At 45.9% G+C, this 27,803-nt stretch overlaps 1 long non-coding RNA gene across 3 annotated transcripts in view; it reads left to right on the top strand.

Moving 5' to 3' along the window:
* LOC136611387 (uncharacterized) overlaps positions 1–27,803 on the top strand; it is a 74,977-nt gene that overhangs the window by 32,507 nt on the left and 14,667 nt on the right. The window contains exon 4 of one of the 3 annotated variants that reach the window (XR_010790260.1): positions 26,109–26,131. The exons of the other annotated variants lie outside the window; for them this stretch is intronic. This is a non-coding gene — a long non-coding RNA (uncharacterized lncRNA). Of the gene's footprint in view, positions 1–26,108; positions 26,132–27,803 lie in introns of those variants that run through there. 3 annotated transcript variants of the gene reach the window in all.

Here is a 27,803-nt window from a genome sequence, read left to right as displayed (position 1 = left end):
AGTTGTGCATCCCATACAACCTCCCACGGCCTCAGTTGTTATGAAATAGGACTTGTGATTATGTCACCGTCATGTGATATGGCGCGGAGAATGTCACTCACTCATGCACAGACAGACAAGTGGTCATTAGTAGTTTGACTATCATTCTGAGCAGAACAGAAGTCTTATTATAACAAACAAATTGGTTATTTGCTATTCCTGCAATCTCATGTGTATGAGGGAAAAACAATATATTGGTGAAACAATATCTCAGTGGCGCCAGTATGATCAAACCATTAAAGATGAAGTAACCTATTAGGTGTGTGACACTCAATGGTGTCACACAAAATCCAAGAACGTCTACATATTGCCAAGTGAAATACTTTCCCGCTTGGCAGCCAGGTGCTCAACAAGCACATAAAAAACAGTAGATGGTCAGAGCATTTATAAAACCACCAATAGCCAACAGTATAAACAGCAAATATGTACTCACATATGAGGGGGCAGAGGGAGCACCAGCACCACTCACTCGCTCAATTTCCAGATAGACGCTCAAAAGGTGCACAGACTTTCCAAAGTATCCAAAAGGCATTCTTTATTGGCTCAACATGTTTTAATGGTTAAAAAAAAAAAATCCCCATTTAGCAGAAGAATACAAACAGACAGAAATAATATGCATTGTCACTTACATTTCATATGTCATTTATAATGCATATTCTCTTTATATTCATTCCTGATGAAGGGGAAATTGTTTTTAAACCACCAAAATGTGTTGAGCCAATAAAGATTAAATTTTGGATACTTTCAAAGTCTATGTAACTTTGAGAGACTACCTAGAAATTAAAGAGGTAAGTTGCACTTGGTGCTTCTTGATCCCCCTCCCCTATATGTGAGTATATATTTGTTATTTACACCATTGCTTTTTGGTGGTTTCTTAAATGGTCTGAGCGCTTGTTGTTCCTTATTTCTCTACATGTATGAGGGGGCCTTCCAACTGTCCATTTAGAACAGATGTCGGTGGAAAGAGGGAATCACTTTTTCGAGACATTCTACATGCTATTCTAAGCTGCTGCCATAGGTATCTGATACTGGCATATTCCGCTCTCTCCCCTGAAATAGATGTGCATGCTTGCTCAAGTCTATGGATGGCTTCAACAATGACCATTTTTGTAAGCTTGGTACATCAGATAATAACTGTAGATATCAAATTTACCGGGAACCTGTTAAATGTGGAGGGTGCAACATAATGTTACATTCAAAATCTCATACTATGGGAATTTATTGGAAAGTAGTTAATAAAGGTGAAGCTAAAGCTATGTTCACACCACGTCAGCATCTACTGCTCTCTTTTGGCACACATCTGAATCTCTAAGTCCAACCATTCTGTACAGTAAACACTTGGATACTTTGTTTTCTATGACAGACAAAAACCTTATTTCAAAGCAGCTATGAATTAATGTACTTAAATGGTAATAAATTAATGTTGGCACAGTGCTTGGCATGACTACCTTTACAGGAACATGGGTTTAAATGCAACCGGGCAAACATGTTCAAGGAATTACTATGTGTTTGTGTTCTGTTTTGGAATAACTATTCCCTATTAACAAGGACCAAATCAATAAAAGGACAATTCTTTCAGAAATGGCTTCTCACACATCTTGTATAGTGGATCAACCAAAGCATACCAGAACAGGATGATTCATGCCAACTGTGACAGAATTTACCAGGCAGTAAAATTTCCATTTGGCATGTCACTTTTGGATGCGACCAATGACATACATACAACACATATATATGATATTATCAGTGAACTTTGTAGCATTATCACATCTGATTTTCATGATAAAAGCTTTCTTTAAACCAATAATGCCCTTTCTCCCCCTCCTACTAATTTGTCACATTTTGTTATTTTAAGGTCATCTTAGTAGATTATCTCTGTTTTACAATTTATCTTAAACCCCAGGCATAATTGACAAATTATGTTTTTGAACTGCTTTTATAACTCTGTGTCAGAATTGGTACAGCAAAACATTCCAATTATAAAAGCATTTTGCTCTACAAAAATTAGATGATAGTTGACAATTCCAGTAAATTTTGAGATTTGACAATTAGAACTGGTCAACAACCATTTGGTGCTGGTTACATCAGAGTGATTTTAGGTTGAATTTAGGATGGTGAATCCTAATATGGCAATGGTATGGCTAGATTGGCTCTAGTTTTTGAGATATTCTAAGTTCTACCAAAAAACTTAAAAAAACATAAAAATTAATATGAAAAGTATAAGGTACTCACAAAACAGTACAATACCAAATCATTACCGAAAACAATACTAAATCATTGTAAAGTAAACATATTAAATACACAGTGACTCTCTGGTTTCAGTTCAAAACAGAAAGCAAAATACTCTTTACAATATGCCTGTCCCATCTTCCTTGATACCTTTCCTCCATAGCTTTAATGTCTTGATGGAACCTCTCCTCTTGTTCCTCACTGAAATCACCAAGATTGACGGGAAATCTATTTAAGTGGCTATGGAGAAAGTCCACCTTGATGCTCATATTAGCTCCCAAATTATTAAAGTTTGTGAGCATGTTGTGAACCCATTCTTCATAGTTGTGTGCTTTATGGTTCCCCAAGAAGTTCCTTACAACAGAGACAAAACTACACCAGGCAAATGCTTCAATGTCAGTCATGACTTTACTGAAATAGGAATCGTTGATAAGCTTTCAAATTTCAGGACCATTGAAGATTCCTGCTATCAGTTTTTCACTACTGGTACTGAGTCCAGGGAAGGATTTGCAAATGTACTTGAGGCAATTAGAATTCTTGCCCAAGACCTTCACAAATTGCTTCATGAGGCCTAGCTTTATATGGAGCAGGAAGGGGGGGAATGATTTTTTTGCCTATCAACGAAAGGCTCATTTATGATGTTCGCTGTCCCAACTGTCATATTTTCCCTGGAAGGCCATGTCACCCTTTTTCAACGATCTTGCTTAGCCCTACTATCGCACGTGCAGATGAAGCATGGGTGCTTTGTGTATCCACTTTGCTGCCCAAGCAGGAAGTTGACCATCTTCAAATCAACACAAATAAGCCACTTGGGCTGGTGATAACCTAGTTTCTGCAGAACGATCTTAATGCTGTTCTATTCTTCACAAAGTTTTGTTGAGTGGGCAAGTGGGATAGATGCATAGCGATGGGTAATAGCACATATTTTAAGCTGATTTGATGAACACCCTGTATTTTAAAAACTAGAGGCAATTTGGAAAATCCAGTGGCAGATTCGGATTCAGCAATACCAAAATATCCCATACTCATTGAAACTTCACTGGCACCTCGAAAAAAATTGTTGGCCTGTGTTATCTAATATCTAAAGATCCTTTTGCACAATACAATTGTATCTGGTAGATGAGCACCAATCAATAAGATCAGCAATAGTCTACCAGACCTTTACACAGACCTATTAGGGGATGACCAATCATTTATATGATCCTACGTTTCTATAGAGCTGTCATTGGTCGGCTGCATATTTCCCTATTTAAATTGGAACAAACTGACCAGCAAGTATTTTTTGCTTGCAAGAACAAGTTGATCAACTGACGAAGAAGCATTTGCTCCATCAGCTGATTGTTTGCACTACTAGGTGGGGTCCACATGTGGCGGAATAGCCGTTGAATTTCCATGCAGACCATTCCCATTTATTGTAGCAGCAAAGTGGACGAGATTTTGAAAATCTTGTCCACAAGTTGCGAAAATAATAAGCAGCCTAACAAGGCTGATCATCAGGTTGTGTAAAGTTCCCTTAAGTCAGGTCTCTGGGTGTCCAGTGTTTCCCATCTGGATACTGCGCTTCTCCTGCATCATGCCTCTCTGTTTATTGGACACACACATGCTCCAGGCCTCTTAACCCCTTGAGTGGCACGCCCGGAAATTTTCCGGGACGAGCTCCACTGCTCATAGCGACGTAGCCCGGAAGATTTCCGGGCTATGTATCACTATGGGAGCTGCAGAGCACAATGCCACAAGCTGTGACATTGTGCTCTGCCTGCACAGACCCAGATAGAACAAAGCAAGGACTTTGAAAAACCAGCAGAAGATATTGCCGATCTGCCGGCAACCTCCTGCTTTGTTTACAGGTTGCCATAGAGACCATCGGCTTGTCAGAAGCAAGCCGATGGTCTCTGTGGCAGGGAGAGCTTGGTGCTTGGCTGTCAGAGGACAGCTAGGTACCAGCTCTTACAGCAGAGATCAGAGAAAACCTCCGATCTCTGCTGTGTTAACCCTTTACATGCTGCAGTCTATGTGACTGCAGCATGTAAAGGGCTGTCACTGCAGCATGTAAAGGGCTGTCACCATCGGACCCCCGGAATGTGATCAGGGGGTCCTGATGGGTCCCTGTGGAAGTCCCCTAAAGGGACAAAAAAAAAAAAGTAAATTAAAAAAAAAAAAAAAAAAAAAGGTAAAAAATTATAAAAAAAATAAAAACACTTGTCTCCCTTTATTTTGTAAAAAATCAAAAATACAATCACACATGTGGTATCCATGTGTCGTAATGACCCAGAGAAGGAAGTTAATACATTATTTAACCCCTTAATGACATGGCCCCTTTTTTTCTTTTTTCCCCATTTCTTTTTTTCCTCCGCCCTGTTTAAAAAAATCACAACATGTCATGCAAAAAACAAGCCCTTATATGGCCATGTCAATGGAAAAATGAAAAAGTTATGGCTTTTGAGACGCAACTGCAAAATTAGTTGAAATTCAATGATTAGACCATTTTAAAAAACCTGCCCTGGTGGGCACGACAGGGTGGTAGGAAACCCGCCACTCAAGGGGTTAAAGGGCAAATAGATTCCAATTGATCCTGGCCTGAGCATTATTGTCCATTTAATTTCTACTACAGTCAGTTTTTTACCGCTTTATACAGATATAACCGAGCCTGTGTTCTTGACCTCGTCTGCTTGTCTGCTGCCTACTCTGACCCCTGCTTGCTACTGTACCCTGCCTGTCTTGACTGATACCTTGCCTGACTACGATATCTGCCCTCTGCCTTGGAAGTTTCAGCTCATCTAGTGTATGTGCCCTCCACTGCTAGCTGAGACTATTCTGGGAGTAGTGACCTGGGGATTCCCTTTGAAAAAGTCAACACCCACTTGCAGGTAATGCATAATCACTTAGACTCTGCTTCTTTGTTAAGCCCTTTCCGTTAGTGGCTCAGTAAGTCCATGTTTCCAGTTGGCTGTTATTATAATTTATTGCCTAGAATAGGCATTACAGTATCTGCAGCGCATATGACATTTATTTTGACTTCCATTGAAGGAGAACCCACCACCTCCTGTGGCAACCTGTTCCAATCATTGATCACCCTGTCAGAAAGTTTTTTTCTAATATCTAATCCCTGTCACCTCCTTTTTAGTTTCATCCCATCGCCTGTAGTTTTGCCTTGTACAAATGAGAATAAGGATGACCCCACTGCAATGTGACAGCCCTACAGATATTTGTAGACAGCTATTAGGTGTCCACTCAGCCTTCATTTTTGCAAGCTAAACATTCACAGATCCGCGAACCGTTCCTGATTTTCAGACCGTTCACCATCCTGGTAGCTCTTATTTGAACTTGCTCCAGTTTGTCTTTGTTTTTTTAATCTGGGGTGCCCAGAATTGGACACAGTATTCCAGATGTTCAGTCTGTGATCTATTAGTGTACCCAAGTCTTTTTTACATGTACCTCTGCATAGCTCAGTTCCTCCCATTCTGTATGTGCGTTTTTCATTTTTCTTGCCCACACGTAGAACCTTGCATTTCTCTTTGTTAAATGCCATTCTGTTACTTACCGCCCACTGTTTCAGCTTGTCTAGATTTTTTTGCATCCTCTCTCTCTTCTTTAATGTTAGCTATCCCTCCTAGCTTTGTGCCATCAGCAAACTAAATCAGTTTTCCCTCAATCCCCTCCTTCAGATCATTTATAAAAATGTTGAACAACACTGGGCCTAGGTCAGAGGCTTGTGGTACCCCACTTAATACATTCTTCCAATTGGATATGTAACCATTTATGACCACTGTTGGAGTACAATCACTGTGAATCCACCTAACAGTCAATCCCACAGTTGCAATTTTTTTTTAATAATAATGGTATGAGATACTTTGTCAAATGCTTTACTAAAGTCAAGATATGCTATATCTACCGAATTTCCCTGATCAACCCAGTTGGTAATTCTGTCATAGCCAATCATAACCTGAGCTACCAGCAGGCGGGGATTTTAAATCCCTGGCTGCTGATAGCTGAGAACTATAGAGCCAGGGACAGCTGCAAAAGCCGCGGCTGAGCCCCGGCAGGTGAGTATTTCTTCTTTTTTTTTTGTACACTATTTTAGCGGCGCTATCTCCCTCCATACATGTCCTGCAACAGCAGGACGTAGAAAGTCTATACGGCCATCACTAAGGGGTTAAAGTACTGCGTCGACCTAAGTCTGGGACACTACACATCGACCACTGTATTATTTGGAATTACTTTTTTTGCGAACTACAATTGATACCCCCTTGAGAAATTATAGTAAGTTAAAGTACTCATCCAGTTTTGCCAGATATCATGTTTCTTTTAAAAATGAGTTTCCTGCAAAAACAGCATAGCTTGTAAATAAGTCTCAGTAAACTTAAGAATGGAAACCCTTTTTTAATCCATCTTTCAAACCTCTTATATTCCAGGATTAAATGTAAAACAGATATATCAATTCTATTCCAGTCATTTCATCCTGTTCTGTCAGTATGCAAATTTTATTCAGTCTTCTCTTAGTAAGGGCTCCTTCACATGTCCGTATTTGCGTGCGCAATACGCAGAAAATAGAACCCACTTAATTTCAAGTAGCTCTTTACGTGTGTGGAAAAAAAAACCATATCTAAACCTCATTGGGTTAAATTGCCTTTTAAATCAGGGCGGGGGTGTCACATGCCGTGTAAACATGCCCTGTGAGCTCAAAAAGGACAGTAAGATGCGCTGATACACACACAAAAGCATGCAAGAACCATGCAATTTTTTTTAGGATCCCATCATTGCGAGGGAAAAAAAGATAATCGCTCATGTGAGTAAGTCCATTCAAAAGAATGGAGTTCATATTCGAGCCATGCGAGATTCTTACCTGTGTGAACAAGCCCTCACAATAACAAATCTGCCTACTTTCTCCACAAAACAGAACAGAAATAGGATTGTATCAGTATATCATTAACTTTCTGAAAAAGTGTCTGAAAAGAATAATTTATAACAAGTCATAAATACATGTATAAAATATGAAATCCACAATAAAACTAAACTGGTTCTTATTTTTTTTTAAAAAGGTGCCATATGTGTCTTTAAGAAAAAGTAGCAACATCAACTATTATCAGAAAACTTTATGACCTTAAATAAAGTTTAATAACATATTTCACCTCAGGAATACATCTGTTGAAAACAAAGCTCCCTGGGGCTGAATAGGAGAGATGAATAGAAAAACTTTTACTCCTGCAGTCCAATGTGATGTACTAGCAAACATTAGTCATACTCTAAGAAAAAAGTGAATTATATTAAAAATCCAGTTAACACCTTTAGTGGTAGAAAGCTGTGCACTCTAGCCTACATTCCCAGCTCTTCCGCTGTATACCACCTGCCTTTTGCCTTTCATCAGAGTTGTCAGAGAATAACAGCTGACTCTTCTGTAGACCTTGAGGGTGCTGTCGCACGTGCAGGTTTTTCTTCAGTTTTTAAGCCAAAACCAGGAATGGATTTAGAGAAGAGAAGTAGTATCTGTCCTTTATACTTCCTCTTCTTTTATGATCCACACCTGCTTTTGGCTTCAAAAACTGCACCAAAAACCTGAACGCAATTTGCATGTGTGACAGAACCGTAAAGGGGTTTTCCATTGAAACACCTTCATTTTGATCGCTCTCTTTTACGGAAACCACTAAGGCTGCATTCCCACACAGCAAAACTCACTTGCGGTTGAAACCCTACCTAGCCGCAGCAACCAATGGACACAAAATCTTGCTAATAATGTTAGCAATGTCATGGAGACTATTGGCAGCCACAGCTGGGCGGTGTTTCAGCCACAAGCACTCTTGCTGTGTGAGAATGCAGCCTTAAGGCCAATTAACATGCAAAGACAATCTTTCAAACAATTGAAAGATTTACAATTTTAGTGATCATTTTGCGTAATGTGTGAATGGACACTAATGTCCATTCACACTTTATCAGCTTCATTTGCGTGTAAAAGGGCCTCTGGGAGTTGTTTATAGAGCACAGCATGTGGTCTGAGCTCTGCACATAGCTCCATTGTTCTCTTAAGGGCTGTCACAGAATACAATGTAATCTCTGACTCCCATGCAGAATACAGTGTTCAGTCCCTGTTATCTCTTTCAAGCTGATCAATGGATTTTAAGCTCACCTTAAAATCATTGCTCAGCCGAAGAGTGATCGATGACAGCGTTTCCACGCAATAATTATCGCTCATATGCCATCGTTTGAACAAATTTTGAGCAATAATCGTTGCATGTAGGGTTCACCATATGAGAAGTGAAAGAAGCATGTCACCTCAGAAGTTGCTACATCAGGATTGTCATGTGCTACTTTGTCTGCTATTTTTTCCTACTGGCTAACATAGTACCAAAGTTTTGTCTTTTTAACTTAGTAATTTTGGAATGCTTTTCATTTTTGAAGTGCTTCTGAGACAGTTTTTAATGACACATTGTACTTTATGTTAGTGGTTAATTTTGGTGGATATTTTTTGTGTTTATTTATAAAAAATCCCAAATTTACAGAAAATTTAGGAAAAAAAATTGCAATTTTCAAACTCTGCCTTAGGGCTCATGAGGACAAGCGTAGTCATTAGCGCTGCTAGCAGCGAGAAAAGCTCGCTGCTAACAGAGCTGTGAAGATCACGTGAACGGGCTGCTTGAAGTGCCCTGCAGCAGCCCGTTCACATGATCCGAGGTGCGGGCTGCATGCTTTCAAGGTTCCCATAGGAGCCTATAGAACGCATGCAGCAAAGATAGGACATGTCCTGCACCCGCACCTTAGAGCATGTCCTATCTTTGCACTCGCATGTCCTATCTTTGTTAGGTGCGTGGAACTTCCATGTGATTACTTCTATAAGAACCTATTGGAAGCGTTTTCTGTGTGCTCATAGGAGTGCAAAACTATGTTTATCTGAAAGAACCCTTACAAACAGAAAAAAATCAGATACTCATACCACACAAAATAGTTAATAAGTAACACTTAGTAACCCAAAGAAGCAGGAGGATCAGGAGTCAGCCAGCACCCATACTGCTCTGGAACCAGTAGCAGGTTCTCATGCAGCCTGGTACTAGTTCTTGAGCAGAAGGAGAAAGAGGTACAGCAAGAAATGACTCTACCCACAAAGAATAGGGCAGAGAAGAAAGAGATACAGCAGGAAAAGACTCTACCCACAAAGATCAGAGCAGAGGAGAAAGAGGTACGGCAAGAAATGACTCTACACACAAAGATCAGAGCAGAGGAAAAGGAGGTACAGCAAGAGGTGACTCTATCCACAAAGAACAGAGCAGAGGATAAAGAGGTACAGCAATAAATGACTATACCCACAAAGAACTGTGTAGTAAGCACACAGAGCCCTCTTGAATGGAGAAAAAGAAGTGTTGTTGTGAAGAAGAAAAGGAAAGTGGTTGTTGTAGGGGATTCCCTATTGATAGGAACAGAGGCCGCTATCTGCAGACCTGACACCTCACGAGAGGTGTGCTGTCTTCCAGGTGCACAAATCAAAGATGTTTCTGATAGGTTGTCATGACTCTTCAGTCTTACACTAAACCACCCGTTCCTACTAATGCATGTAGGTACAAATGACACTGCAAAAAAAGGACCTTGCAACTTTCTGCAGAGACTTTGAAGACCTCGGAAAGAAGGTGAACTAGGAGCACAGGTGTACTTCTCATCCACCCTCTCAGTGGATGGCCATGGAATAAGAAGATGGAACTGTTAGGAGGAGGCTCACCGCTGGGGGCGTTGGTTCCCGGCGTAGGCGTGCTGGTTTTCCCGGTGCTGTCGGCGGTCGTGCGGGCGTCGTTGCTCATGGTTCCCCGGTGCTGGTGGGCACTTGGGCTGGTCCGCGCTGGCTGGGCTCGGAGTTCCCCGGTTAGGAGGCGTGGCTGGAGGGAGGCCGGTTTTATTGCATGACCGGCCGCCGCATCATCACGCCCTGCCCCGCCCTAGGCGGGGACTCCTGTATTTAGCTCGGCTTAGACTGGAGCTCAGTGCCAGTGTTTTCGTCCTGTCCAGCTAACACCCACTACAGCAGTTCTGTCTCCAGCTTTTGACTCGGCTATTACTTGACTCTGAGCTTGTCGTTTCCCTCGGCCTGATGTTCCTGTTTGTTTAACCCTTTATGTTCCTTACTCTTAGGTTGTGTTTTGTCAGTTGCTTTTGGTTAGTTGGTCTGTCCCTTTTGTCACGGGGTCCTCCTTAGTGCAGAGTGGGGACCGCCACCCAGTTGTCGCCCTAGAGTTTAGCCCAGAGGGGAAAGTAGGCAGGGACAGGGGAGAGGGCAGGTGTAGGTCCTTCCGGGTCCCCTGGTTCCTAACTAGTCCTGACAGAAACACTGGCCATACAATTTCAAGTCTGTATTCTCTGGCTGTAAGTAATTCTGCCTATGGAGGCTGTGTCTGCTTTGGTTAATCAGATGCAGAGCCTGACCGAGGTGGTGCAGGATTTGTCAATCCGGCTCCAGCACCAGGAGCAAGTGGTAGCTGGTGCTCCAGTGATGGGTTCTCATGGTCCTGTATCAGTATGTGAACCCAAAGCTATACTCCCTGACTTCTTTTCTGGTGACTGGAAGGTGTTTTTTGCGTTTTGTGAAAGATGTAAATTATACTTCAGTTTGTGGCCACACTCTTCTGGGTCTGATTACCAGAAGGTGGGTATTGTTATCTCTCGACGAAGGGGTGATCCCCAAAATTGGGCTTTTTCTCTACCACCTGATTCACCCTCTCGTCAGTCCGTGGATGTGTTCTTTGTAGCTTTGGGTCAGATATATGATGAACCAGACCGAGCAGGCTATGCTGTGTCTAAATTGTTAAGTCTCCGGCAGGGCAAGGATGCTGCCAAAGATTTTTGTGCTTGGTTCCGCCAGTTCTGTGTTGATTCTGGGTGGAAAGACCAGACTCTAAAGGATTTATTTCTTACTGAGTTGTCAGAATCAGTTAAGGACCTGCTGTTGTCTCATCCTGAGCCTAAGACATTAGAGACTGCCATGACTTTAGCAGTTTGGGCTAATCGTCGTCTAAGGGCCAGACTTAATTCCAGACCAGGTAGTTCCTCCCCCGCACTGAATGAGCAGATTTCGTTCTACCTAGCAACCATACTGAAGCCATGGAACTGGGGTATATGTCACCTCCAGATCACAAGACGTTTTGCTTAAAGGGGTTGTCCCGCGGCAGCAAGTGGGTCTATACACTTCTGTATGGCCATATTAATGCACTTTGTAATGTACATTGTGCATTAATTATGAGCCATACAGAAGTTATAAGAAGTTTTTCACTTACCTGCTCTGTTGCTAGCGTCCTCGTTTCCATGGAGCCGTCTAATTTTCGGCGTCTAATGGCCAAATTAGACGCGCTTGCGCAGTCCGGGTCTTCTTCTTTTCTCAATGGGGCCGCTCGTGCAGGATGCCGGCTCCGTGTAGCTCCGCCCCGTCACGTGCCGATTCCAGCCAATCAGGAGGCTGGAATCGGCAATGGACCGCACAGAAGCCCTGCGGTCCACCGAGGGAGAAGATCCCGGCGGCCATCTTCAGCAGGTAAGTAAGAAGTCACCGGAGCGCGGGGATTCAGGTAAGCGCTGTGCTGTGTTCTTTTTTAACCCCTGCATCGGGGTTGTCTCGCGCCGGACGGACGGGGGGGGGGGGGGTTGAAAAAAAAAAAACCCGTTTCGGCGCGGGACAACCCCTTTAAAGAACGGGCTGTGTCTCTACTGCCGGGATCCTGGACATCGGGTCACCACCGGTGACAAAAGGACAGCCGCTGGAAAACTTCTGCTCCTAGGCGATGTCCGGAGGAGCTCAGGTACTTCCAGGTATTTCTAAGTTGCTTCTGCCTTGTTCCATTATGTTTGGTTCTTGGCTTATTTATGGTCATGCATTCATTGACTCAGGGGCGGCTGCCAATTTTGTAAATTCGGAGTTCGTTAAGTCAATTGCATCTGATTTGCGGGAATTGATTCCTCCCATACAGGTCTCTGGAATTGACTCCATCCCGTTGACTGTGGGGTTGGTTAAGAAGATTACACCAGAACTAACGTTCTCAGTAGGAGCTCTACATACTGAGACCTGTACGTTTCTTGTCATGGAGAATTTATCTGTTGATATTGTTTTGGGCTTACCATGGTTACGTCTTCACAACCCCATTATTGATAGGGCAGCCTCTGAGTTGATACAGTGGGGAGTGGGCTGTGGAGATCAGTTAGCATCCGTCCAACTGCATTCTTCCAGTTGTGATGTTTATGGCCTGCCGAAATATTTAGTAGAGTTTGCTGATGTATTTTCTAAACAACTTTCAGAAGTGTTGGGATTGCAAAATTGACCTTGTTCCTGGGGGTAAGATTCCTAAGGGGGAAATTTACAATGTTACTGTGCCTGAACGGGAGCCCATGAAGGAGTATGTAACTGAGAGTTTGGCCAAGGGGCATATTTGTCTCTCTGAGTCCCCAGCGGGGGCTGGGCTGTGGAAAAGAAGGATGATAGTCTCCGGCCTTGTATTGATTATCGAGCATTAAACAAAATTACTGTTAAGAATCAATACTCCCTTCCGCTTATCCTCGATCTCCTTAATCAGCTTATTGGTGCTAGATGGTTCTCCAAACTTGATCTCAGGGGAGCCTACAATCTGGTTAGAATTAGAGAATGGGATGAATGGAAGACAGCATTTAATACTCCGGGCATTTTGAGAGCTTAGTCATGCCGTTTGGTTTATGCAATGCCCCAGACGTTTTTCAGGGTTTTATGAATGCCGTTTTTCATGATCTTCTGCGTACTTTTTTGGTAGTGTATTTGGATGATATCTTGATTTTCTCCCTCGATTGGGAGACGCATCTGAGTCATTTACGTGTTGTGCTCTCTTGTCTTCAAGAGCATCATTTGTTCGCTAAGCTGGAAAAGAGTCAATTCAGAGTCCAAGAGATCTCGTTTTTGGGGTATGTCATAATGACTTCTGCTATTCAGATGGATTCAGATAAGGTCCAGGCCATAACTGAATGGTGTCAACCCACCAATTTAAAGGTGTTACATAGAGATGAGCGAGCATACTCGTCCGAGCTTGATGCTCGTTCGAGTATTAGGGTGCTCGAGATGCTCGTTACTCGAGACGAGCACCATGCGGTACTCGTCTCGATTAAACGAGCACTGACCATTGAATTCAATGGAGCCGGCAATACAGCCGGCTCCATTGAAAGCAATGGCCTGCCGGCGAGCGTGGGATGAATTGTCGGGAAGGGCTTAAATATATAAGCCCTTCCCTGCAATTCATCCAGAAATGTGTAAAAAAAAAATATATATATATATACTCACCTTGTCCCGGCAGAATGATGTTAGCCCATTGAATTCAATGGAGCCGGCAATACAGCCGGCTCCATTAAAAGCAATGGGCTGCCGGCGATCGCGGGATGAATTGTCAGGAAGGGGTTAAATATATAAGCCCTTCCCTGCAATTCATCCAGAAATGTGTAAAAAAAAAAAATATATATATTTTTACTCACCTGGTCCTGGCAGACGGAGTTCAGCGCGGCCAGCGGCAGTCCTCCTGAACTGCTCTGAACAGCTGTGAGTAGTATTCAGCAGCTGGGGATTTAAAATCCCGCCTGCTGAATTAGCTGCCTCTAATTGGTCACAGCCTGACCAATCAGAGGCAGATTCCACTCACACACCCATTCATGAATTTATGAATGGGTGTGTGACTGCTGCCTCTGATTGGCTCAGCGGGACCAATCAGATGAGAGGCAGCAGTCACTCACCCATTCATAAATTCATGAATGGGTGTGTGAGTGGAATCTGCCTCTGATTGGTCAGGCTGTGACCAATTAGAGGCAGCTCATTCAGCAGGCGGGGATTTTAAATCCCCGGCTGCTGAATACTACTCACAGCTGTTCAGATCAGTTCAGGAGGACGGCAGCCGGCCGTGCTGAAATCCGTCTGCCGGGACCAGGTGAGTATATATATATTTTTACACATTTCTGGATGAATTGCAGGGTAGGGCTTATATATTTAACCCCTTCCCGACAATTCATCCCGCGATCGCCGGCAGCCCATTGCTTTCAATGGAGCCGGCTGTATTGCCGGCTCTATTGAATTCAATGGGCTAACATCGTTCTGCCGGGACAAGGTGTGTATATATTTTTTTAATTTTTACACATTTCTGGATGAATTGCAGGGAAGGGCTTATATATTTAAGCCCTTCCCGACAATTCATCCCGCGATCGCCGGCAGCCCATTGCTTTCAATGGAGCTGGCTGTATTGCCGGCTCCATTGAATTCAATGGGCTAACATCGTTCTTCTTTGCCACAGCTGTTACAGCTGTGGCAGAGAACGATCTTTATGCTGACAGTGCGGGGGGGTCTCACTCTTGCCACTATTGTGGCTTAATAGTGGGACCTGGGAACTTGAGATGCAGCCCAACATGTAGCCCCTCGCCTGCCCTATCCGTTTCTCTGTCGTTCCCATCACTTTCTTGAATTTCCCAGGTTTTCACAAATGAAAACCTTAGCGAGCATCGGCGATATACAAAAATGCTCGAGTCGCCCATTGACTTCAATGGGGTTCGTTACTCGAAACGAACTCTCAAGCATCACTGAAAGTTTGACTCAAGTAAGGAGCACCCGAGCATTTTGGTGCTCGCTCATCTCTAGTGTTACAACGTTTTCTTGGTTTTGCTAGTTTTTTCCGTAAATTCATTAGGAATTTTTCAGTTATGGCTAAACCTTTGACGGACCTTACCAAGAAGGGCACGGAGGTAAATGTCTGGTCACCTGAGGCTAAGGAAGCCTTTGCCCGCCTTAACAAGGCATTTTCCACGGCCCCAGTATTGGTACAACCTAATCTCAATTGTCCATTTTTTGTGGAGGTGGACGCGTCTGAGCATGGTGTGGGTGCTGTCCTATCCTAGGGAACTGCCTCACTCTCTAATTTGCAGCCTTGTGCCTTTTTCTCTAGGAAATTTAGTCCAGCTGAACGGAATTATGATATTGGCAATAGAGAATTGCTGGCTATCAAATGGGCATTTGAAGAGCGGAGGCATTTCCTGGAGGGGGCCAGACATCTGATTACTGAATTTACGGATCACAAGAATTTGACTTACCTAGAGTCTGCCAAGTGCCTGAATGCGCGACGAGCATTGTTTTAATTGTGTAGTTACGTATGTACCAGGGTCCAGGAACGTCAGAGCAGATGCTCTATTCTGCAGTTTTGGGGCACCTGAACAAGAATACTCTCAACCCGAGGGTATTCTATCCCCTGGAGTAGTGGTGGCGGCGTTGTCTTCCGACATCTCCGTCCAAATTCTTGCGGCTCAATCAGGTGCTCTGAGGGCCCTTCCAGAAGGGAGGTTGTTTGTACCTAGTGCCTTGCACTTACTTGTTCTGAAGGAAGTTCATGCCTCGGTCTTGGCAGGCCACCCGGGTATTCGTGGTACGTTGGAATTGTGCAGATGTCTGTACTGGTGGCGGCGGCTGGCCCGGTATGTCAGAAGCTTTGTTGAGTCCTGTTCAGTTTGTGCTCGAGGGAAGAATGTCAGGAGATGACCCGAGGGGCCCATTCTGCCACTCCCGGTGCCATCCAGACCATGGCTGCCTTTATCCATTGATTTTGTCACGCACCTTCCGGTGTCTCGAGGACACTTGGTCATATGGGTGATAGTGGACCGATTTTCCAAGATGGCACATTTTGTCCCTCTCAAGAAGTTACCATCAGCTCCCGAATTAGCTTCCATTTTCATCAAGGAGGTAGTGCGGTTACACAGCATCCCAGACAATTTAGTGTCGGACCGAGGGGTGCAGTTTGTTGCCCGGTTTTGGCGTGCTTTTTGTAAAAACATCGGAGTTGGGTTGTCGTTTTCCATGGCTTTTCACTTAGAATCCAATGGACAGACTGAGCGCATGAACCAAGAACTCATTCAGAACCTCAGGTTGTGTGTTAGCGATCATCAGAATCAGTGGGCAGATTTTTTTGGCATTGGCAGAATTTGCCAAAAATAATAATCATCGTAATTCTGCTTCTAGAACTGTCTGTGATGCTGGCTATCATCCCAGGTGTTCCTTTTCTGTGTCTCCGGCATCCGAGAATCCTTCGGTGGATTCTATGGTCAAGAGACTTTAGGAGATTTGGGGTGAGGTACACTGTAATTTGGAACATTCTTGGGAGGTCATGTTAAGGAATAACAAGAACAGACGTACTGTCTCTGATTCTTTTTCAGTTGGTCAGTTGGGTTATTTATCTTCCAAGAATTTGAAATTGAAGGTCCCTGCATTAAAACTGGCTCTGCGATTTGTGGGACTTTTTCCGATCACCAGGATTGTTAATCCTATGGCTTATGAATTGCAATTACCAGATTCTTGGAAGAGCCATAGAGTTTTTCATAAGTCTCTGTTGAAAAGATACGTCCTTCTAGAAAGTACACTATTGTAGGCATTTACTATAGGCCACCTGGACAATCTGAAGATATCGATGAACTCTTTCTACATCAGATGGCCAAGCTCTCAAAAAAGCATGACATAGTGATCATGGGAGACTTTAACTATTCAGACATTTGTTGGGAATCTCTCTCAGGTAAAAGTCATGGATCCAACAAATTCTTATCCACTCTGGCTGACAACTTTATCTTCCAAAAGGTAGAAGAGAAAACCACGGGATCTGGTATCTTGGACCTAATTCTTACCAACAGGGAGGGAATGGTTGAGGAAGTATGGGTGGCTGGGACCATAGGAGGCAGTGATCATGCTATCCTTGAATTTTGGATAAAAAGGGGAGGAAGACCTGAGAAGACTCAGACCTCAAGGTTGGATTTCAGAAAGGCAGATATTACTGAACTCAGAAAGAGGGTAGAAAGAATCCAATGGCTGCATGTTCTTAAGGACAGAAATGTCCAGGAGATTGGGAAATATTGCGAAATGAGATTCGCAAAGCACAATCGTTAACAATTCCTAAAAAAAGGAAGAATAGGAAGCGTTTAAAGATACAAGGATGGATGAACACAGAACTTGCACACGTGTTAAAAACGAAGGAAAATATGTTTATCAAATGGAAAGAGAGGGGAAATATCTAAAGAAGAATATAATGTGGTCTGCAGAAACTGTAGGGCAAGTGTCAGAAAAGCTAAAACTAATAATGAATAGAGATGAGGGAACACCAAAATGTTCGGGTGTTCGTTATTCGGAACGAACTTCCAGCGATGTTCGAGGGTTCGTTTCGAACAACGAACCCCATTGAAGTCAATGGGCGACCAGAGCATTTTTGTATTTCGCCGATGCTCGCTAAGGTTTTCATGTGTGAAAATCTGGGCAATTCAAGAAAGTGATGGGAACGACACAGCAACGGATAGGGCAGGCGAGGGGCTACATGTTGGGCTGCATCTCAAGTTCACAGGTCCCACTATTAAGCCACAATAGCGGCAAGAGTGGGCCCCCCCCCCCTCCCAACAACTTTTACTTCTGAAAAGCCCTCATTAGCATGGCATACCTTTGCTAAGCACCACACTACCTCCAACAAAGCACAATCACTGCCTGCATGACACTCCACTGACACTTCTCCTGGGTTACATGATGCCCAACCGCCCCCCCTCCCCCCCACAGCGCACACCAAAGTGTCCCTGGGCAGCCTTCAGCTGCCCTCATGCCACACCACGCTCATGTCTATTTAGAATTGCGTCTGCCATGACGAGGGACCGCAGGCACACACTGCAGAGGTTGGCACGGCTAGGCAGCGACCCTCTTTAAAAGTGGCGGAGCGATAGCCCACAATGCTGTACAGAAGCAATGAGAAATAGAATCCTGTGCCACCGCCATCAGGAGCTGCACACGTGGGCATAGCAATGGGGAACCTATGTGCCACACACTATTCATTCTCTCAAGGTGTCTGCATGCCCCAGTCAGATCGGGCTTTTTAATTCATAGACACAGGCAGGTACAACTCCCTATTGTGAAGTCCCTGTCGACAGACAGCATGGGTGGCTCCCTGGAACCCACCGGCGGTACACAGAAATATCCCATTGCATTGCCCAACACAGCTGAGGTAGTAATGTCGTGCTTAATGCAGGTGGGCTTCGGCCCACACTGCATGCCCCAGTCAGACTGGGGTTCTTTAGAAGTGGACACATGTAGGTTAAACTCCCTGTGGACCCACTGCCTGGGTGGGTGCCAGGAAGCCACCGGCGGTACATAGAAATATCCCATTGCATTGCCCAACACAGCTGAGGTAGTAATGTCGTGCGTAATACAGGTGGGCTTCGGCCCACACTGCATGCCCCAGTCAGACTGGGGTTCTTTAGAAGTGGACACATGTAGGTTAAACTCCCTGTGGACCCACTGCCTGGGTGGGTGCCAGGAAGCCACCGGCGGTACATAGAAATATCCCATTGCATTGCCCAACACAGCTGAGGTAGTAATGTCGTGCGTAATACAGGTGGGCTTCGGCCCACACTGCATGCCCCAGTCAGACTGGGGTTCTTTAGAAGTGGACACATGTAGGTTAAACTCCCTGTGGACCCACTGCCTGGGTGGGTGCCAGGAAGCCACCGGCGGTACATAGAAATATCCCATTGCATTGCCCAACACAGCTGAGGTAGTAATGTCGTGCGTAATACAGGTGGGCTTCGGCCCACACTGCATGCCCCAGTCAGACTGGGGTTCTTTAGAAGTGTACAGATGTATTAAAAACTCCGTGTGCACCTACAGCATGGGTGGCTCCCTGGAACCCACCGGCGGTACATAAAAATATCCCATTGCATTGCCCAACACAGCTGAGGTAGTAATGTCGTGCTTAATGCAGGTGGGCTTCGGCCCACACTGCATGCCCCAGTCAGACTGGGGTTCTTTAGAAGTGGACACATGTAGGTTAAACTCCCTGTGGACCCACTGCCTGGGTGGGTGCCAGGAAGCCACCGGCGGTACACAGAAATATCCCATTGCATTGCCCAACACAGCTGAGGTAGTAATGTCGTGCGTAATACAGGTGGGCTTCGGCCCACACTGCATGCCCCAGTCAGACTGGGGTTCTTTACAAGTGGACACATGTAGGTTAAACTCCCTGTGGACCCACTGCCTGGGTGGGTGCCAGGAAGCCACCGGCGGTACATAGAAATATCCCATTGCATTGCCCAACACAGCTGAGGTAGTAATGTCGTGCATAATACAGGTGGGCTTCGGCCCACACTGCATGCCCCAGTCAGACTGGGGTTCTTTAGAAGTGTACAGATATATTAAAAACTCCGTGTGCACCTACAGCATGGGTGGCTCCCTGGAACCCACCGGCGGTACATAAAAATATCCCATTGCATTGCCCAACACAGCTGAGGTAACGTCAGCTGGAATGCAGGTGGGCTAAAAATTAATTTGATTACACTGTAGGCGAGGGCCCACAAAAATTGCTGTATCAACAGTACTAATGTACATCCCAAAAATTGGCCATGGCCAGCCAAGAGGGCAGGTGAAACCCATTAATCGCTTTGGTTAATGTGGCTTAAGTGGTAACTAGGCCTGGAGGCAGCCCAGTGTAACGAAAAATTGGTTCAAGTTAAAGTTCCAACACTTTTAAGCGCATTGAAACTTATAAAAATTGTTCAGAAAAATTATTTGAGTGAGCCTTGTGGCCCTAAGAAAAATTGCCCGTTCAGCGTGATTACGTGAGGTTTCAGGAGGAGGAGCAGGAGGAGGAGGAGGAATATTAGACACAGATTGATGAAGCAGAAATGTCCCCGTTTTGGATGGTGAGAGAGAACGTAGCTTCCATCCGCGGGTGCAGCCTACGTATTGCTTACGTATCGCTGCTGTCCACTGGTGGAGAACAGAAGTCTGGCGAAATCCAGCCTTTGTTCATCTTGATGAGTGTTAGCCTGTCGGCACTGTCGGTTGACAAGCGGCTACGCTTATCTGTGATGATTCCCCCAACCGCACTAAACACCCTCTCCGACAAGACGCTAGCCGCAGGACAAGCAAGCACCTCCAGGGCATACAGCGCTAGTTCAGGCCACGTGTCCAGCTTCGACACCCAGTAGTTGTAGGGGGCAGAGGCGTCACCAAGGATGGTCGTGCGATCCGCTACGTACTCCCTCACCATCCTTTTACAGTGCTCCCGCCGACTCAGCCGTGACTGGGGAGCGGTGACACAGTCTTGGTGGGGAGCCATAAAGCTGGCCAGGCCCTTAAAGACTGTTGCACTGCCTGGGATGTACATGCTGCTCGATCTACACACATCCCCTGCTACCTTGCCCTCGGTACTGCGCCTTCTGCCACTAGCGCTGTCGGCTGGGAATTTTACCATCAGCTTGTCCGCAAGGGTCCTGTGGTATAGCAACACTCTCGAACCCCTTTCCTCTTCGGGAATCAGAGTGGGCAGGTTTTCCTTATACCGTGGATCGAGCAGTGTGTACACCCAGTAATCCGTCGTGGCCAGAATGCGTGCAACGCGAGGGTCACGAGAAAGGCATCCTAACATGAAGTCAGCCATGTGTGCCAGGGTACCTGTACGCAACACATGGCTGTCTTCACTAGGAAGATCACTTTCAGGATCCTCCTCCTCCTCCTCCTCCTCAGGCCATACACGCTGAAAGGATGACAGGCAATCAGCCGGTGTACCGTCAGCAGCGGCCCAAGCTGTCTCTTCCCCCTCCTCCTCATCCTCCTCATGCTCCTCCTCCTCCTCCTGTACGCGCTGAGAAATAGACAGGAGGGTGCCCTGACTATCCAGCGGCATACTGTCTTCCCCCGCCCCCGTTTCCGAGCGCAAAGCAGCTGCCTTTATGGTTTGCAGGGAATTTCTCAAGATGCATAGCAGAGGAATGGTGACGCTAATGATTGTAGCATCGCCGCTCACCACCTGGGTAGACTCCTCAAAATTACCAAGGACATGGCAGATGTCTGCCAACCAGGCCCACTCTTCTGAAAGGAATTGAGGAGGCTGACTCCCACTGCGCCGCCCATGTTGGAGTTGGTATTCGACTATAGCTCTACGTTGTTCATAGAGCCTGGCCAACATGTGGAGCGTAGAGTTCCACCGTGTGGGCACGTCGCACAGCAGTCGGTGCACTGGCATCTTAAAGTGATGTTGCAGGGTGCGCAGGGTGGCAGCGTCCGTGTGGGACTTGCGAAAATGTGCGCAGAGCCGGCGCACCTTTACGAGCAGGTCTGACAAGCGTGGGTAGCTTTTCAGAAAGCGCTGAACCACCAAATTAAAGACGTGGGCCAGGCATGGCACGTGCGTGAGGCTGCCGAGCTGCAGAGCCGCCACCAGGTTACGGCCGTTGTCACACACGACCATGCCCGGTTGGAGGCTCAGCGGCGCAAGCCAGCGGTCGGTCTGCTGTGTCAGACCCTGCAGCAGTTCGTGGGCCGTGTGCCTCTTATCGCCTAAGCTGAGTAGTTTCAGCACGGCCTGCTGACGCTTGCCCACCGCTGTGCTGCCACACCGCGCGACACCGACTGCTGGCGACATGCTGCTGCTAACACATCTTGATTGCGAGACAGAGGAGGAGGAGGAGGAGGAGGGTGCTTTAGTGGAGGAAGCATACACCTCCGCAGATACCACCACCGAGCTGGGGCCCGCAATTCTGGGGGTGGGTAGGACATGAGCGGTCCCAGGCTCTGACTCTGTCCCAGCCTCCACTAAATTCACCCAATGTGCCGTCAGGGAGATGTAGTGGCCCTGCCCGCCTGTGCTTGTCCACGTGTCCGTAGTTAAGTGGACCGTGGCAGTAACCGCGTTGGTGAGGGCGCGTACAATGTTGCGGGAGACGTGGTCGTGCAGGGCTGGGATGGCACATCGGGAAAAGTAGTGGCGACTGGGAACTGAGTAGCGCGGGGCCGCCGCCTCCATGATACTTTTGAAGGACTCCGTTTCCACAACCCTATACGGCAGCATCTCAAGGCTGATGAATTTTGCTATGCGGACGGTTAACGTTTGAGCGTGCGGGTGCGTGGCGGCGTACTTGCGCTTGCGCTCCAACAGTTGCGCAAGCGACGGCTGGACGGTGCGCTGAACTACACTGCTGGATGGGGCCGAGGACAGCGGAGGTGAGGGTGTGGGTGCAGGCCAGGAGACGGTAGTGCCTGTGTCCTGAGAGGGGGGTTGCATCTCAGTGGCAGGTTGGGGCACAGGGGGAGAGGCAGGGGTGCAAACCGGAGGCGCTGAACGGCCTTCGTCCCACCTTGCGGGGTGCTTGGCCATCATATGTCTGCGCATGGTGGTGGTGGTGAGGCTGTTGGTGTTGGCTCCCCGGCTGAGCTTTGCGCGACAAAGGTTGCACACCACTGTTCGTCGGTCGTCAGGCGTCTCTGTGAAAAACTGCCAGACCTTAGAGCACCTCGGCCTCTGCAGGGTGGCATGGCGCGAGGGGGCGCTTTGGGAAACACTTGGTGGATTATTCGGTCTGGCCCTGCCTCTACCCCTGGCCACCGCACTGCCTCTTGCAACCTGCCTTGCTGATGCCCTTGACTCCCCCTCTGAAGACCTGTCCTCCTGAGTAAGCGTTGCACACCAGGTGGGGTCAGTCACCTCATCGTCCTGCTGCTCTTCCTCCGAATCCTCTGTGCGCTGCTCCCTCGGACTTACTGCCCTTACTACTACCTCACTGCAAGACAACTGTGTCTGATCGTCATCGTCCTCCTCACCCACAGAAAGTTGTTGAGACAGTTGGCGGAAGTCCCCAGCCTCTTCCCCCGGACCCCGGGAACTTTCGAATGGTTGGGCATCAGTGACGATAAACTCCTCTGGTGGGAGAGGAACCGCTGCTGCCCAATCTAAGCAGGGGCCCGAGAACAGTTCCTGGGAGTGTTCCCGCTCCTGAGCAGGTGTTATTGTAGTGGAGTGAGGAGGCTGGGAGGAAGGAGGAGCAGCAGACAGAGGATTCGGATTGGCAGCAGTGGACGGCGCAGAACTGCGGGTAGACGATAGGTTGCTCGAAGCACTTTCTGCCATCCAGGACAGGACCTGCTCACACTGCTCATTTTCTAATAACCGTCTCCCGCGTGGACCCATTAATTGGGCGATGAATGTGGGGACACCAGAAACGTGCCTCTCTCCTAATCGCGCAGCAGTCGGCTGCGACACACCTGGATCAGGAGCTTGGCCTGTGCCCACACCCTGACTTGGCCCTCCGCGTCCTCGGCCGCGTCCACGTCCTCTAGGCCTACCCCTACCCCTCAGCATGCTGTATTACCAGTGATTTGATTTCACAGGCAGCTAATAAATTGGCGCAAGACTGCAGGCCAAATATAATTTTTTCCCTTTTTTGAAAACGAAAGGCCCCACTGCCTCTAGTGAATGAATAATCTAAGTTTAATAACTGTGCTGTTTTCCTGCTAATGTGTCACAGAACGTGAGGGTAGCAGAGTTATTAACTGTGGCAGAGCAGGTATTTTTTTTCCCAATTAAGGAAAGCAAATGGCGAAGCCAGGAGTAAAACGTAGCTGGGTGCGTCTGATTTTTACAGGTTGCACACGCAGCCGACACGTGTCCACCGCCCTTAGGACGGACAGAGGCAGGACAAATAGAATTATTTTCCGTTTTTTTGCACCAAAAGGCAGCACTGCGTATATTCTATGAACATGAGAAGTTTAATAACTGTGCTGTTTTCCTGCTAATGTGTCACAGAACGTGAGGGTAGCAGAGTTATTAACTGTGGCAGAGCAGGTATTTTTTTTCCCAATTAAGGAAAGCAAATGGCGAAGCCAGGAGTAAAACGTAGCTGGGTGCGTCTGATTTTTACAGGTTGCACACGCAGCCGACACGTGTCCACCGCCCTTAGGACGGACAGAGGCAGGACAAATAGAATTATTTTCCGTTTTTTTGCACCAAAAGGCAGCACTGCGTATATTCTATGAACATGAGAAGTTTAATAACTGTGCTGTTTTCCTGCTAATGTGTCACAGAACGTGAGGGTAGCAGAGTTATTAACTGTGGCAGAGCAGGTATTTTTTTTCCCAATTAAGGAAAGCAAATGGCGAAGCCAGGAGTAAAACGTAGCTGGGTGCGTCTGATTTTTACAGGTTGCACACGCAGCCGACACGTGTCCACCGCCCTTAGGACGGACAGAGGCAGGACAAATAGAATTATTTTCCGTTTTTTTGCACCAAAAGGCAGCACTGCGTATATTCTATGAACATGAGAAGTTTAATAACTGTGCTGTTTTCCTGCTAATGTGTCACAGAACGTGAGGGTAGCAGAGTTATTAACTGTGGCAGAGCAGGTATTTTTTTTCCCAATTAAGGAAAGCAAATGGCGAAGCCAGGAGTAAAACGTAGCTGGGTGCGTCTGATTTTTACAGGTTGCACACGCAGCCGACACGTGTCCACCGCCCTTAGGACGGACAGAGGCAGGACAAATAGAATTATTTTCACTTGTTTTACAAGCAAAAGGCAGCACTGCGTATATTCTATGAATAATAACTGTGTTGTGGCCCTGCCTATACAATTCTTTCCCTGCAGTATCAATGGAGGGTGCAATGGTCTGCAGAGGCGATTTTGAGAAGCAAAAAAAATGCAGCACAGCTAACAGCAGCCTGGACAGTACTGCACACGGTTAAATATGGCCCTAGAAAGGACCGTTGAGGTTCTTGAAGGCTACACTCACTCCTAACACTCTCCCTGCCTATGCAGCACTTCTGTCCCTAATGCCAGGTGCAACGCTCTGCAGAGCCGATTTTGAGAAGAAAAAAAAATTGCCACTGCTAACAGCAGCCAACACACAGCTATCAGTGGCCCTAATAAGGACCTTTGGGGGGTCTTGAAGCCTACACTAACTACCAATTCTTTCCCTACAGCAGCTCCGGTACAAACAGCACTGTCCCTCATCTAACTCACAAGGCATCTGAGGCGAACCGCGGGAGGGGCCGACTTTTATGTTCGGGTGACACCTGATCTTCCCAGCCACTCACAGCAGGGGGGTGGTATAGGGCTTGAATGTCACAGGGGGAAGTTATAATGCCTTCCCTGTCTTTCAATTGGCCAGAAAAGCGCGCTAACGTCTCAGGGAAGGAAGTGAAAGTAACCAGAACACCGCATGGTGTTCGTTACGAATAACGAACATCCCGAACACCCTAATATTCGCACGAATATCAAGCTCGGAAGAACACGTTCGCTCATCTCTAATAATGAATTGAAGCTTGCAACAGAGGTCAAAAGCAATAAAAAAAGATTTTGGGGGTATGTCAAAAGCAAAATAAAAGTCAAATATGCTATTGGATGCTTACAAGATGAAAACAGTGAATTGGTTAAGAATGATGTTAAAGGGGTTGTCTCGCGAAAGCAAGTGGGGTTATACACTTCTGTATGGCCATATTAATGCACTTTGTAATGTACATTGTGCATTAAATATGAGCCATACAGAAGTTATTCACTTACCTGCTCTGTTGCTAGCGTCCTCGTCTCCATGGTGCCGTCTAAATTCGGTGTCTTCTTGCTTTTTTAGACGCGCTTGCGCAGATGGATCTTCTCCCTTCGGCTGGTCTTGGAAGCATCGGCGTTTTGGCTCCGCCCCGTTTTCGCGTCATCGCGTAGCTCCGCCCCCGTCATGTGCCGATTCCAGCCAATCAGGAGGCTGGAACCGGCACACGTCATGGGGCGGAGCTACGCGATGATGCGTACAAGGGGGCGGAGCCAAAACGCCGATGCTTCCAAGACCAGCCGAAGGGAGAAGATGCATCTGCGCAAGCGCGTCTAAAAAAGCAAGAAGACACCGAAGTTAGACGGAACCATGGCAACGGGGACGCTAGCAACGGAGCAGGTAAGTGAATAACTTCTGTATGGCTCATATTTAATGCACAATGTACATTACAAAGTGCATTAATATGGCCATACAGAAGTGTATAACCCCACTTGCTGCCGCGAGACAACCCCTTTAAGAAGGCCGAACTTTTAAATTCCTATTTTCTATCTGTTTTAGATGGAACATCAACTAATCTTCCCTGTCCTATTGAGTAATAAAAGAATGCAAGCTATCTATAAGCAGAGAGATTGTAAAGGAACACTTAGCTAACTTAAATGAATTCAAGTCTCAAGGTCCAGATGAATTAAATTCTAGAATACTAAAGGAAGCAGCGGAGGTAATTGCTGAACCACTCGCCATAATCTTTGAAAATTCCTGGAGAACAGGAGAAGTCCCAGAAGATTGAAAAAGGGCAAATGTTGTCCCTATCTTCAAAAAAGGGAAGAAGGTGGACCCAGGAAACTACAGGCCCGTGGGCCTGACTTCTATACCGGGAAAGATCTTTGAACACATTATTAAACAGCATATATGCAAGTACTTGAATAAAAATGGAGTAATTAACCAGAGCCGACATGGGTTTGTAACAAACAAGTCATGCCAAACAAATCTAATTTCCTTTTATCACAGAATCACCAACTGGGTTGATCAGGGAAATGCAGTGGATATAGTATATCTTGACTTTAGTAAAGCATTTGACAAAGTATCTCATACCATACTTATTGAAAAAAAGGACCAAATATGTGATTAACAAGACAACTGGTAGTTGGATTTACAACTAGCTAACACTAGGGAGGAGAGAAAGAGAGTATTCAAAAAGAAATAGAAAAGCTTAAACAGTGGGTGGTGACTAACAGAATGGTATTTAACAAGGAGAAATGCAAAGTCCTGAACATGAGCCAACAATGTGATGCAACAGCTAAAAAGGCAAACACAATTCTGGGATGTATTAGGAGAAGCATAGAGTCTAGATCACAAGACGTAATTATCCCCCTCTACTCTTCCTTAGTAGACCTCATCTGGAATACTGTGTCCAGTTCTGGGCACCCCACTTTAAAAAAGACATAGACAAACTGGAGTAAGTTCAGAGAAGAGTTACCAGAATGGTGAGCGGTCTGCAATCATGTCCTATGAGGAACGGGTAAAGGATCTGGGAATGTTTAGCTTGCAAAAAAGAAGGCTGAGAGGAGACTTAATAGCTGTCTACAAATATCTGAAGGACTGTCACAATGCAGAGGGATCAGCCCTATTCTCATTTGTACAGCCATGTGATGAAACTGGAAGGGAGGAGACACAGATTGTATATTAGAAAAACTTTCTGACAGTGAGGGTGATCAATGGTGGAACAGGTTACCACGGGAGGTGGTGAGTTGTCCTTTAATGGAAGTGTTCAAACAAAGACTGGACAAATATCTGTCTGGGATGATTTAGAGAATCCTGCATTGAGCAGGGGGTTGGACCAGATGACCCTGGAGGTCCCTTCCAACCATTCTATGATTCTATGACTTACTATATGTCCACTTTACCTTGCAAGTGTCTTATTTTTAGATGTCAGAAAGTTTATATCAATTTCATTTTTTCCCCTGTAACACAGTAGTAGTTAACAAGATAAAAATAACTCATTATTTATTACACAAAATATCCCACACATGGTCTTAGTATGCAATGTGATTAAAACACAGGGCTCAGAAACGAAGGATCACCTCTTGGATTTTGAAGTTTCTGCTTTATTGGACCATTTTCCAGGCACCATTTCAAGTTTGCTGAGGTCTTGAAGTGCCAAAACATTAGAAACACCCCTCAAAAGGCCCATTTTCGAAACTACACCCCTCAAGGAATTCATAAAGGAATACGGTGAATATTTTGACCTCATGG

This window comes from Eleutherodactylus coqui, chromosome 1 (assembly GCF_035609145.1).
Source record: "Eleutherodactylus coqui strain aEleCoq1 chromosome 1, aEleCoq1.hap1, whole genome shotgun sequence".
NCBI classification, from domain to species: Eukaryota; Metazoa; Chordata; class Amphibia; order Anura; family Eleutherodactylidae; genus Eleutherodactylus; species Eleutherodactylus coqui.
Note: the sequence above shows the minus strand (reverse complement) of the source record. Positions and strands in the feature narration are given on the sequence as shown.